This window comes from Macrobrachium rosenbergii, chromosome 58, assembly GCF_040412425.1.
Source record: "Macrobrachium rosenbergii isolate ZJJX-2024 chromosome 58, ASM4041242v1, whole genome shotgun sequence".
Taxonomy (NCBI): Eukaryota; Metazoa; Arthropoda; class Malacostraca; order Decapoda; family Palaemonidae; genus Macrobrachium; species Macrobrachium rosenbergii.
Window position 1 is genome coordinate 5,453,550 of NC_089798.1, and position 12,012 is coordinate 5,465,561.

The following is a 12,012-nucleotide window of genomic DNA, read 5'->3' on the forward strand; positions in this document are numbered from 1 at the left end:
GAGAACCTGACATATTACTTCCAGAGCCAAAGTCCACTCCCCCCCCCCTCAAACCTGAAGGGAGCGACTTAGCGAATCGGCCAGTACGTTGAGACTCACCGATATAAACTGGGGAAGAAGAGACACTTTTTGTTCTTCGCACCCTCTCAGGACTCTCTGTGCTATAGTACTGAGTTCTGTTGAGCCTGTTCGCCTGGCCCCGCAAGTTCTTCAGATACGACACAACAATTACGCTGTCGCTAAACATAGCCACTACTCTGTTGCACACCAGGACCAAAAACGTTCAACTGAGGGCTTCCTTTACAGCCTTGATTTTCCCGAAGATTTATTGACTCCTCTCATTCCCGAACCCCGCTAGAGGCCTGTGGCCTGGGTTTCCTCCAAGGTTATTCCCCAACCTTGATCTGAGGCATCTATATACAGATGAACGTAGGGAAGAGGGGAGTCAATAGACCTTTCCGGTGTAGGCTGCCAACAGCCACGGACCTGAAGGGACATAGCCATCACTCTTTAGAACCCCATTACAGTAAACCTGACAGCACCCAGAGAGAGTGCGCAAGAGCCTCAGTCTGATTGCGCAACACATCCTCCAAGCACCTGCATCCCTAAGAGAAGTTCCTACAAGCCGAGACGACGCTGGAGACTTGGACAGGATTGCCTCAACCGATTCGTTGAATGGCAACCTGACACCTGCCAAAGGGTTACCTTGAACTGCGTAAATCGTCCTACGCGGAGAGAGAAAAGAAGAGTTCTGTCTTTTAGATGCCACTACCAATGCTAAACGAACATCTGCCTCCTGCAAAGCCTGTCTAACCCGATCGAACCAAACCAGCCAACACAAAAAAGAGGAAGGAGCTGGCTTAGTGTCATAAAAAGCCTCAAAAAGAGACTGAATTGACTAAATCGGGAGGTCCGGAGCTCTTGCTTGAGGGTACGAAGAGGTAACATACTCAAGCATGTGGCCGTAATCATTAATGCTGGCAAGAGGACATTCTAAATCCACCAGAATCTCCTGCACCTCTGGATAAGAATCCTGTTCCGCAATGTCCAAACAGTCTAAGACCGACAAAGGAGGAGGCACTGAACGGAGCCCGGACAACAATGAAGAGTCTGCAAGTGGACCACCCTAACCAGAATGCTGCGCACCCACAACTAATCAGGTACCCAGAGCTGAATCCGCAAAGTTGAACCCGCCGGGGAGAAGAGAAGGTTGAACCGAGAAAAACCTGGAGCTGATTCCTCATTATCATCAAGGGGAAGACAAGTGAGAGTAGCCAAACCCACATTGCTAAACCCTGGGGAGGATGTAAAACGAAACCGCCGCTGGAGGGGGATGGAAGAAGATGAAGAAGGAGGGGGGAGAATGAAAGAGGTAGAAGCTACCCTTGGAGTTACCACCATGGAAAATGCAGGCGATGAAAGCTGCGCACCGCTCAAAGAAGGTACTGCAAGCCCTGCCAAAACCACAGAGAGCAAACCCGAACTGGAAGTAACAGGCAAACCCTGTGAAATACCTGATACTACCGGAACAGCCGCTTGAAGCGCAAGCAAGGGGTTGCGCATACCCGAAGGGATGGAACATGAGATGCCTGTGGCCAAAATCTGCCAAAACTGTGTTTTCATCTGTCCGGAAGCTCCTCCTACCGGAGAAGACTGTACTGAGGAGGAAAGGCTGGAGGCAGAGGAATAGCAGACGCATAAAAAAAAAGTTACCTGAGAGGAGGAAAACCAAAGTCAAAGAAGGAGGGAAAACGGAAGATGCGGAAGCCGCAAGAAAGACCAGAGCAGAAGAAGAGGCTGAAGAGGAGACTGAAAAAGGAGCAACAGAGAATGTGGGAGCAGGAGATGAAGTGACAGATAACCCAGAAGAAAACTTAGAACGAAAAGGACAGAAGGTACACTGAATCTACGCCCCCTCAATAATCCTGAAACATATCAGACATGAATTCTGGACACTACTGTGTCACATACTCTCTAATGTTAGAGAAACCATTCGAAAAATAACTTCTCACCATAGGTCTGTACCCATCGAAAGACCCAGCAATCTGCCTTTTATTCCGCCACATCCAATTGCAGGTCCTGCAAACTATTTTTAGAAGCCAAAAGGACACACCAGAATCCGCCTTACTAGATGGAGGAGTAGAAAACACAGGGAAGGGGGAAACTACAGTAGGAGATTCAGAAACAGTCAGAAGTGAGTTAGGAGCAAAAGCAGAAGGATTCTGCACCACCGTAACTGAAACATTGACTTCAGACTGAGCCAGACCGAAAAGAAGCGATGAAGGCGAAACTCTTGCCAGAGCACAAAAGCCACTCAAACCTGAAACCGGAACCCTTCCAGGAGAACGACTCTGTACCCTTAATACCTTCTCCTCACTACCTAACCCAAACCTATCCTCCTTTTTCACACCTAGATCTTGATCCTGACTAACATTATCAACATTAAATTTATCAATACTACAAGGGGGTTGGGGGGGGGTGGGAATCCTTCACTGCCTGCTCCATGCCAAGGGGGGCGGCAGACCCTACCCACTTGGAGGCTTGCGGTTCTGCTATTACCCTCAGCACCCATTAGGGCTGGTTCTGGAACAGGCAGGGGTGCTGAAAAGGAAGAAGGATTAGACATCCTAACACTACTACTATCCCTATCTGAGAAATATTGAAGAAGACTAGCTATTAAAGTTTCCATATTACTTGCAATTCTATCCTCTATCTGTTTGACTACCTCTGAACTCGCTAAATCCATCAACTGATCTGTAGCAAAAGCCTGAGACACTTGAGGCAATGAGAATCTGACCAATGTCTGCCACCCTTACTAGCCAAAGACTTGTGATGACGAATGTAATCCTCCATCTCTTGTGCCTTCCAATTGGAACATTCATCGCAATGAGTCCGTACATCATATTTTACCTTCCTACATACCTGACAGAATGTCTATCGTGTCTCAAGGTACTCATCCATCTTTGGCAGGAAGAAGAAGTCATGAGCTCCAGCATCCACAGTCGTGGGGGCAGTTGAGGTCGACGTCGAAGCCGAAGGTGCGGTAGTAGAAGGTGAAAGAGTCCAAGATGACCCATCAAGAACAGGAACCAGCGAGTCCAATTCTAAAAGACATTCCACATCGAAGATATCCAGAAAAACCAGAAGAAACCAGTAAATAAAATCCAGGTCTTCACCAGAGGTCCAAAATACAAAGAGAAGTCGGGCAACAGGATTACAACCTCACACTGCAGAAGGAAACAACCTTCCAGCAGTGCAAACAAAAAACAATTGACAAAAGTGGGAGTGTCTGCGCACACCTGCGTCAGCGTTGCCAACCGTTTGTTATGGTAGCTCAAGTGACAAGATTTTACCTGCAGCGTTGGTAATGCTGGCTGTTAAAATTCCCAATAGTGGATTGGTAATTGAGTTGTTTGGGCTAGTGGGATTAAGGGCGAATTCAGGTGTTCAGGGAGTGTACTGCAATATTATTATTAAAATCTTGCCTTTGAGAGTCAGTAGTGAGGACAAGAGATAAGCATTTGGACTTGTGAAGGTAAAATGGATTACTTAACTAGGGTTTCTCCTCTACCATAATAATCCCATTACCATATGAAGCATGTCTTCGATTTCAGCTTCCCAAGTCCAAACACTTCCCTTTTATCCTCACTAAAAATTACCAGAGGCAAGATTTATAATACTAATAATAACATCCATTAAGGCAGATAAATAAGACATTTTACTTTTTAATGTTAATACATTAAGAAAAGAAATATATTCCATTAGCAAACATGGAATCAGGCTACCTATTGCAGATTGCATCTAAAACTGGTTTGGAAATCGTCAGTTTTTTAAAGCTGTTGCAGACAGGTTACATTTAAGTAATGGCTGACATAGCTTTATGAGATAAATTGTGTAAGACTGAAAATAAACCTCAATCATAACCATTTCATTTTACAGTTCCTAATCTCTTTTGTTTTCACGAACCTGCAGGGTAACATGTTAAGCAATCTTGGATGGTTATTATGGGTCTCCTCATATTTTTCATGCACATTACTATACAGTTCAATGACTACAAAAAAAAAAAAGTGCACACCTATTCTTTATAATTGCCACTAGAGGATTCCAGGGGGTATGTCAGGGCAGGATATGGCATCCTACTTGTTTTAGTTTAGCTCACCCAAAAATCCTAGTTTTGTCTTTCATTAGGCTATTGTAACAAAGTGTGGGTGCAACAGGTTAACTAAAAATTTCCAATGGAAATGACTGTCAAATTCAACAAAACATCAAAACTATATTTCAATCCTAAGCTACTCTATACTACTGTGGGCCTCATGTTAAAAGTATAATTTACCAGCCAAATTTATCAGAGGCTAGTAATTTTTTTTTTTTCAAAACTGCACAACAGTTATCTCCTGCATCTGCATTAGATCTACTCCAGACTAACTAGCCATTGTAGTACAGTTTACACCTGTAATGAATTAATTTGTCAGGTATTTAGCTAAACCACTTCAAACTTTGGCATGGTCAGCTTAAGTTTCAAACATATGGCAAATTATGATGTCTGTCATAGGAGTAACTAGGGTAATCCTACAGTTTAGGGGTCCAAATTCACTGTTCCCCTGTGTGTGTTCAAGTTTTCTTTCCTATTTTCGATTTCTTCTTTTGACAGATCTGCAAACAGAAGTAAATTTGCTAAAAATGAGCAGTTTATCTGCTTACAGAAGCAGAGATCTACGATTTTCTTAAAATTCTATGGGTCCATATCCCCTAAGACATGTTTTTGTTTATTCAAGTTCCCCCTTTATCCCCTTTGTTTTTTTATAATCTCTGCTCCTATCAGCAGATAAACTGCTCATTTTTTCATTGTTTTCCATGATTCTACGCAATGCAGTGAATTTGAACCCCTAAACTGTACGATTACCCTAAACAGCTTAATGCTAAGGTAGAGCTAAGCAAGAGCTCTGATTTTTCCTATAGTATTTTGATTGGTTACTAAGAATTTACTGTTATTTTTTGTCAGTCGACTGTAATTAACCTCAGAATTTGTATGCTGGCCATCCTGGACTGCTATCGTGCATGTGCAGTGTTATAGGGGAGCTTTAGGTAAAAAGCGGAGTTTCCTTCACCGGGGAGGTCTGCCAAACTAAGTAACATGGCCTACTAGGTTAGGTTAGGTTTGGGTACATTAAGTTAGTTTAGTTCCTTTTATAATGGGTTTCCTTAAGACAATCCCTTCTTAAATACACGGCTCCCTGATAACTTGCGCATGCACGGAACCATTCCATAACAACAACATGGCGACCTGGTTTTTCTCCAAGCATTTCCAAAACCTGCATTCCCAAAGGGTCCCCAATCATGTTGGTTAGATGAGGTTAATAATAACTGACTGACAATAAACACCACCACCTCCATCAGCAACACTAAAAGTATAGGAAAAATCAATTTTCATGGTAACAGTCCATGCAGAGCTCTTGCTTAGAAATACCAATGCTAAAATTAATTCTGGGGTAAGCTAGGTTATCTAACCTTTGGTTGGGCAACCTTCAAAATAGCCCTATGTTATGGTAGGATTAAAATAGTTGATGTCCTAACAAAGAACCGATCTTAACACCATTTCAACTTAGGCCAAGATAAGCCTACCTTAGAATTAGCACCAAAGCTTGACCAGTGGCAGCTGGCATTCCATCAGTGGGGGGGCCTAGGTGGGGCAAAGATTTTTGGGGACCATAGAAAATTACACAAAACTAATGTACCAACTCTCTAATTAGTAAAATACATTATTCTCGACACCTAAATTGGAGAGGTAGTTGAACAATATTTGTATATATATCATACCTTTTCTGCCTCTGTTGAATTTTTTGCCGCCAGGACACTGGCCCACTGCACTGTTGCCAATTTTAGGTGGCTGCCTTTACCCCGTATTTTGCAAAATTTCACTAGTATACTGTATTTTTTTTTCAAATACTGAAAATACGGGACAAAAGGCGTCCCGGGGAGGGTCGATACAGGACATGGGACAAATGTCATAAATATGGGACAATCCTGTCTAACATGGGATGTCTGGTCACCCTGAGTAAATCTGTATCCAAAATTATTGAGCTCAATTTTCAAATAAATTTCAGCTCTTACTATATGCAAATGTATCAAATGCTGTAATGTAAATTTCCTCACAACCTTCTATTCAACACTAGCCTGATTTCTATTATCAAGTTTTAATATTCAACTATAGTATAATATCCTTGTCATGTAAATATATCAAAATAATGCATATCATCAATAACACAAAAGACTTACGACCCTCCCAAATCTCTTCAAAATGTCAACCCATCCCATTCCTCCTCCTGGAAATTAACTCTAAGCAGCAGTAGCAAATTCCATTGTACTTATCCAAAACTGTAACCACAGACTTGTTTCCATCACTTCACACATAAGTTGATAACATCAAGTAGGATCACAGAAGGGTTCTCTGACAATCATTCTACAGCACCAGTGTGGTGTGAGGTTTTTTCAAACGTTGTGGTCATTTCGACCGTCGTAGGACATGATCGCCAGGGCGAGAATAAAAGCTTTTGACCACCAAAGGATTAAAGTTTAGCTACAAAGGGCATTTGAATTGAGGGGGCCCGGCGCCCCCGTAACAACGCTATTGAGCATGACTACCTTGACTAGACCTAAATTCCTAGACTCAAGGCAAAATTTCGAAGGAATTGGCTAGCTACATGAGTTACCGATTGGTATTAGCCAGCCTACAATGGCGCTACTCCCATAGACTAGTATGCTAACCATCAGCACAAATATACTAGGGTACATCAAGGCATCCTACTTACAGAAAACCAACGATGATGTGCTTACTGGGTTATGTCCTCCGTAATTACACCAAAACCCTGTCTCTACACGGTGAATTTAGCAATTTTCGTGCCAGAGTCAAGATACGAGACCTTTCAAATTGGTAGGAGCTTGGACGTAGAGCCTTTCGTTACAGAACAATATAAACAAAAGCTTTATGACGAAGACCACATAAAACATCTAAGTCAACGTCACTCTCACTTTATTTAATCAACTGTAAGCTATATATATATTTTCTAATAAAACCGAAAAATTAACTTTTAAAATTTTATATTTAATAGGAACGCACCATAAAAACAATGAGTCATATGGTTGTCTCCCACCATCTGGGAATGTTATTGTACTTAATAGAAATTATACTCGTGACCTTTCATTTCATTTTCCCGTTCTACGTTTTGATTCCCGATATGATGTCATTAGTAACTTGTTAGTAACTTCAGTGATGGTGCTTTTGCATACTCTTATTACCAAGTATCCTTACCTTGAAGAACTCAACGGAATTTACTGGCATTCCTTACGTTTGGCCATTGCAAAATCTTGAAAAACAACTAGTTTACAGAACTGAAAACAAAGGAGCATGTAAAACGGTCCTTGTATCGCCAAGAGTAAACTCTTTCATCCATTAGCAATTTAAATCCCAAAGAGCTAAGAGTAAACTTTCATTCGTCCAATAGCAATTTAAATCCCATACAGCTAAAGATGAAGTGAATCCCTACAATATAGTTCACGGTTAAATGCTAGAAATCCAATGCCGGCAGTGGATTGGTAGCCATCTGTAAATACAACAGTTAAACCACCATATTCCTCAGTACGTTCCATAAAAAATGCATGAGTGTATACTTGCTATGAGCTTGGCTCCAACAACGTATCTAAAAAGAATGAAGTATTCTCTACACACGGTCAATAAAATTAACAATAATGCCGAGATTGTCCATCATATTGACCGTGTAGTTTTAAGATTGATGGGTAGTTCAATAGTATTGAGTCATTCAAATGGTTCCGACTTGACGGGGGAAGATTGCTGCCGTCTGTGGGTAGTATCGAGCAATTTTGTCATTTCTACGGTCGTCGTCGTTTCGACATGTCTGAGGAGGTGTCTACTCTGAAAGGAAAATCAACTGATCGAGCCTTTATACTCGATTGTCTCAGAATATAAGAGGTCTCGCCCTCATTATGGAAGGTGAAGTCAAGTGTTATAACAACAGGGATAAAAAGAAGAAGGATTATGAACTTCTATTAAAGAAATACAGGGAGAAGTTTACCAAAGCCAAAATGGATGATGTAAAGAAGAAATTCAAAGCACTGAGGACCAATTTCCCTAAAGAGCTAAAGAAGGTCATCTCCAAAAAGTCGGGAGCCGGAACAGAGGAAATTTATGAACCAACATTGTGGTACTTTGATAAAATGCTGTTCCTCAGGGATCTCAAGAAACCCCTGCAGAGTCCCTTAACACCATGGATAGTGAGGATGATTGTCTTGAATCACAGGAAATTGAAAATGTGAGCAGCAATTTCATATATATTTATTTCTCAAGATTTTAATATAAACGTATAGCCCAATAATCAACAGATATTAAGAAAAACTATTTAATTGTTTTGTTCCAACATTCTTGTTGAAGTATTAGCAATACTTTTTAATACTAACAAAATAGATCAGAAATTTTTCCATAATTTAACCTATGTATGATTTAACTAATGCTTACGACTTTGCCAAGGAATAGCACCTTTATTGAAATAATCACAGTATTGATCCCTATTCATTTTAGCCACCAATAAAGTTATACAACTATCTTCTGTATTTTGCAAACCTTCATAAATATTATCACTTGAATCAGAATCTTCCATATTTGTGTGTTCATCCAAAACATTTTCTATATTCTTTTTTGCCAAATAATTATGTAAACAACAACTGGACAAAAACGTTGTTTTTATTCACCTTTATATATCCTTTCAGACACTTGATTAAAGCTTTGCAAGTATCTATGATGATTTGGCCAATGGACTGTGATCTAGCAAAATCAAATTTCAGGTGTTCAAAACAAATTCCAGTGATAACGTGAGGTCACAGATAAACGCTGACTAACTGGGATGGCATATCTCTTATTTGTGTTGAGTTTCATTAGTAATGGTGTCACCATGTCCAATAATTCATCAAAGATATCGCTGTCCATCCTCATATAATTTTTAAAATCACTTGGCGAACTGAATTTAAGTTCGTTGCGTAAATTTTCCTGGCTAAATAAGTTCCTTTGTTTACACCATTCTTTCATCCAAAGCCGCCTTTTCTTTTTCTTGGGACCATCACAAAATAACAATGCCACAGACACGCAGGCCATATCTGTGTCAGAGAGCATGTTTTCCCTGTAACTGCCAGGCGAGAAGTGAAGGTATTGACAATATTATTGAGCTGTGTGTGGCCAACTACAAAATATTGAACCAATCTTATTGACGTCAAAATACTGACCGTGTGTGGAGGCCTGTAATTTCCTTGTATAGGGTTTGTGGGGGAAACGAAAGGGGCGGAGGGGAAGAGTTGCAGTCATCTTAGAGGTCTCTTTTCTAGCAATGACAGAATTCAATATTTAAGCTTAACCCCTACGGTTGTTAAAGTAGGAACAACATTGCTTTTATTGCTGCACATCATCAGGCATAACCTGCATTATATTTGTTAAATAAGCATAGCATCAATATTACTACCTACTTATTCACATCCGGTAAAAACACCATTAAGAATAGTAGTTCTGGTAACCTTAGGTATTTGAAATATTTTTCTTGTCCGGGGTTCAGAATTCTTCTTTCCTCTTGTGTACATATGAGTTCACCCTTTTCTTTTGTTCTTTTACCTCGTACTCTAAAAGCAAAGCAACTACTGCTAGCTTTAGCTTGCTTAATTACGAGCACGTCAACTAGGCTTAATTGTAGTCGGGGCATTGGCGTGAACACTCGTCCGACTCGATAAGATCTTTCAAATATAATTTCGTTGTCCTAACTTGATTCGTCATTGTAGAGCAATATACTGTACTACTTATGTATAAAATACCTTCGTATGCAGTTTCAGTTAGTTTAATTTTCAACCATGATTCAGCCCATTGTTTGATTTGCTTTTCTAATGTCACTAAATTTCAACTCGAGAGAACCTGTCCCGGATATCATTGTTTATAAATGTTTGAAAGTTTCAGCCTCATTAATCCTTTTTCCAGCTATATTTCATCCCTTTGTGCATACATGTCCTTATCAATTCTGTTTTTCGTTTCTCCTAACCACTGTTATCTCGATTTATGTCAGATCCCATCTCAATTGCCATGCAAGAGAATCATGTACTCATAATGTTCCACCGAATCTTCTGTATCAAACTTCTGTTTCTGTTTAGAAGACCGTCTTGCCATTTCACATATATTATGATATGGCTGGTCTCAATCTGTCTCGAATCTCATGCAAATGTCCATAAGAGGAATTTTCTGGCCTTTCATTGATATATGTTTTATCATTGTACTTAACCATCGCCATCTGTTTGTCCACAAAAGATGTCCGAAACACAACATCCTGCCCTGTCTGTGTGTAGAAACTTCCTCACCAGTGCAACTCAAAGATTCCTTCATTCAGGAGGGACCACTCAATAAACTAAACAACACCTAGCCAGTATGTCACTCAATACCATCCTTACACTATTATGCAAACTTTGTAAATCTGGTAGCGTTTTGCTGAATAAAACTGCATAAATTACATATTCTGTGTGTGTCGTTACTACAATCAAAACTTCCTTTTCCATCTTCCACCACTTTTTCACAAAAAAATCTTTGAAGGGAAAATTATTTTCTGCAAATTCATTCGAGAAGACCCAGTCTACATAAGCGTTGCAACTGTAAGGACCACGTGTGTGGTCCGCCAGGGACCAAACAAAGCGCACCTTTCTCTTCCATGAGTCAGTTAACGAGGAACAAGAAAACAATTCCCAATGACATGTTTACTCACCACTACTTGCATTGCTTCCAGCGACATACTGGCTCTTCTGGTTTATTGGTTGTTCCAAATAAATGTAATCTTGTATGTTTCTGTTTATGAAGACAGGTAAAACGGACAAAAAGGTTCAGACATCTGTGTTTGTCTTGCCATTTCACATGATTAACATATGATAAACATACATCAGTGGAAGGGTCAGTATTCTACATCAATCTGTTCAAGACAGATTAATGGATACAATGCAATGCAAATGTCCAATGGAGAGACCTTTTCTTCCTTTCATTTGATATATGTTTTGGAACATTGAGTACGTTTATTATGCCTCTGGCAATCGCCATCTGTTTGTCCACAACAATGCAAGAAAGACTGTCCGTTCCTGTAAAAACAACGCTCTATTTTGTCCTGTCGACTGATGATGACGATCGAAACACACGAACACACACGTGTTTGGAAGAGCGTCAGCTCACACCTCTCCCCAAGACGTGTGTAACGTCTGATTGTTTGGAAGAGACGGCGTCGGGGCGACGGGCTTAACAATGTTCAAAGATTCTCGATGCATTCATTCAGTAAGTTGGCTCACTTGGGCAATAAACTAGACAACACCGGCCAGCAGGAGCTATGTCACTGGTTGAATACCATCCTTACACTATTATGCCAACTTTGGCTGAAATCTGGCTGGTCCTTCGTTTTGCTGAATAAAACTGCATAAATTACTCGGTATTCTCTCGGAGGGTCGGACTACTACAAACTCAAAACTTCCAGCGAGGCCATCTTCCACCACTCTTTTCACCTTCGAAATCTTTGAAGGAAAATTATTTTCTGAGCGACATACTGGCTGGGTGTTAATTCATTAAATGTACAGAATCTTGGAAGATGTTATTGACCCAGTCTACATAAGACAGGTAAAACTGACATAAAAGGACCATCTGTGTTTGTCGGTCCGACAAACAGATGGCGACCAAGAGAAATGATTAACATATTCTTGAAACATACTTCCCAGGAAATTCTACATATGGCCATGAGATCAAGACAGATTAATGGATACAATGCAACAATAAATGGCTGGAGAGAAAACAACAAACAGAAACATACACACAGTTTGATACTCCCATGATTACTTTTATTGTACATACGTTAAGACAACAATGCTTATTTATGATCACCACTACTTGCATTGTCCTGCGACTCGATGATGACGATCAAACACACGAACTCACATGTTTGT

At 40.4% G+C, this 12,012-nt stretch overlaps 1 protein-coding gene across 6 annotated transcripts in view; it reads right to left on the minus strand.

Moving 5' to 3' along the window:
* The window catches only part of LOC136837212 (uncharacterized), a 189,832-nt gene that overhangs the window by 155,881 nt on the left and 21,939 nt on the right, over nucleotides 1–12,012 (minus strand). Inside the window, exon 1 of one of the 6 annotated variants that reach the window (XM_067101886.1) lies at nucleotides 7,310–7,464. The exons of 1 other annotated variant lie outside the window; for it this stretch is intronic. The gene's annotated coding sequence lies outside the window, so the exon portion shown is untranslated. Of the gene's footprint in view, nucleotides 1–5,817; nucleotides 5,954–6,809; nucleotides 7,186–7,309; nucleotides 7,465–12,012 lie in introns of those variants that run through there. 4 more of the 6 variants (XM_067101888.1, XM_067101890.1, XM_067101885.1 and 1 more) reach the window with 4 other exon arrangements.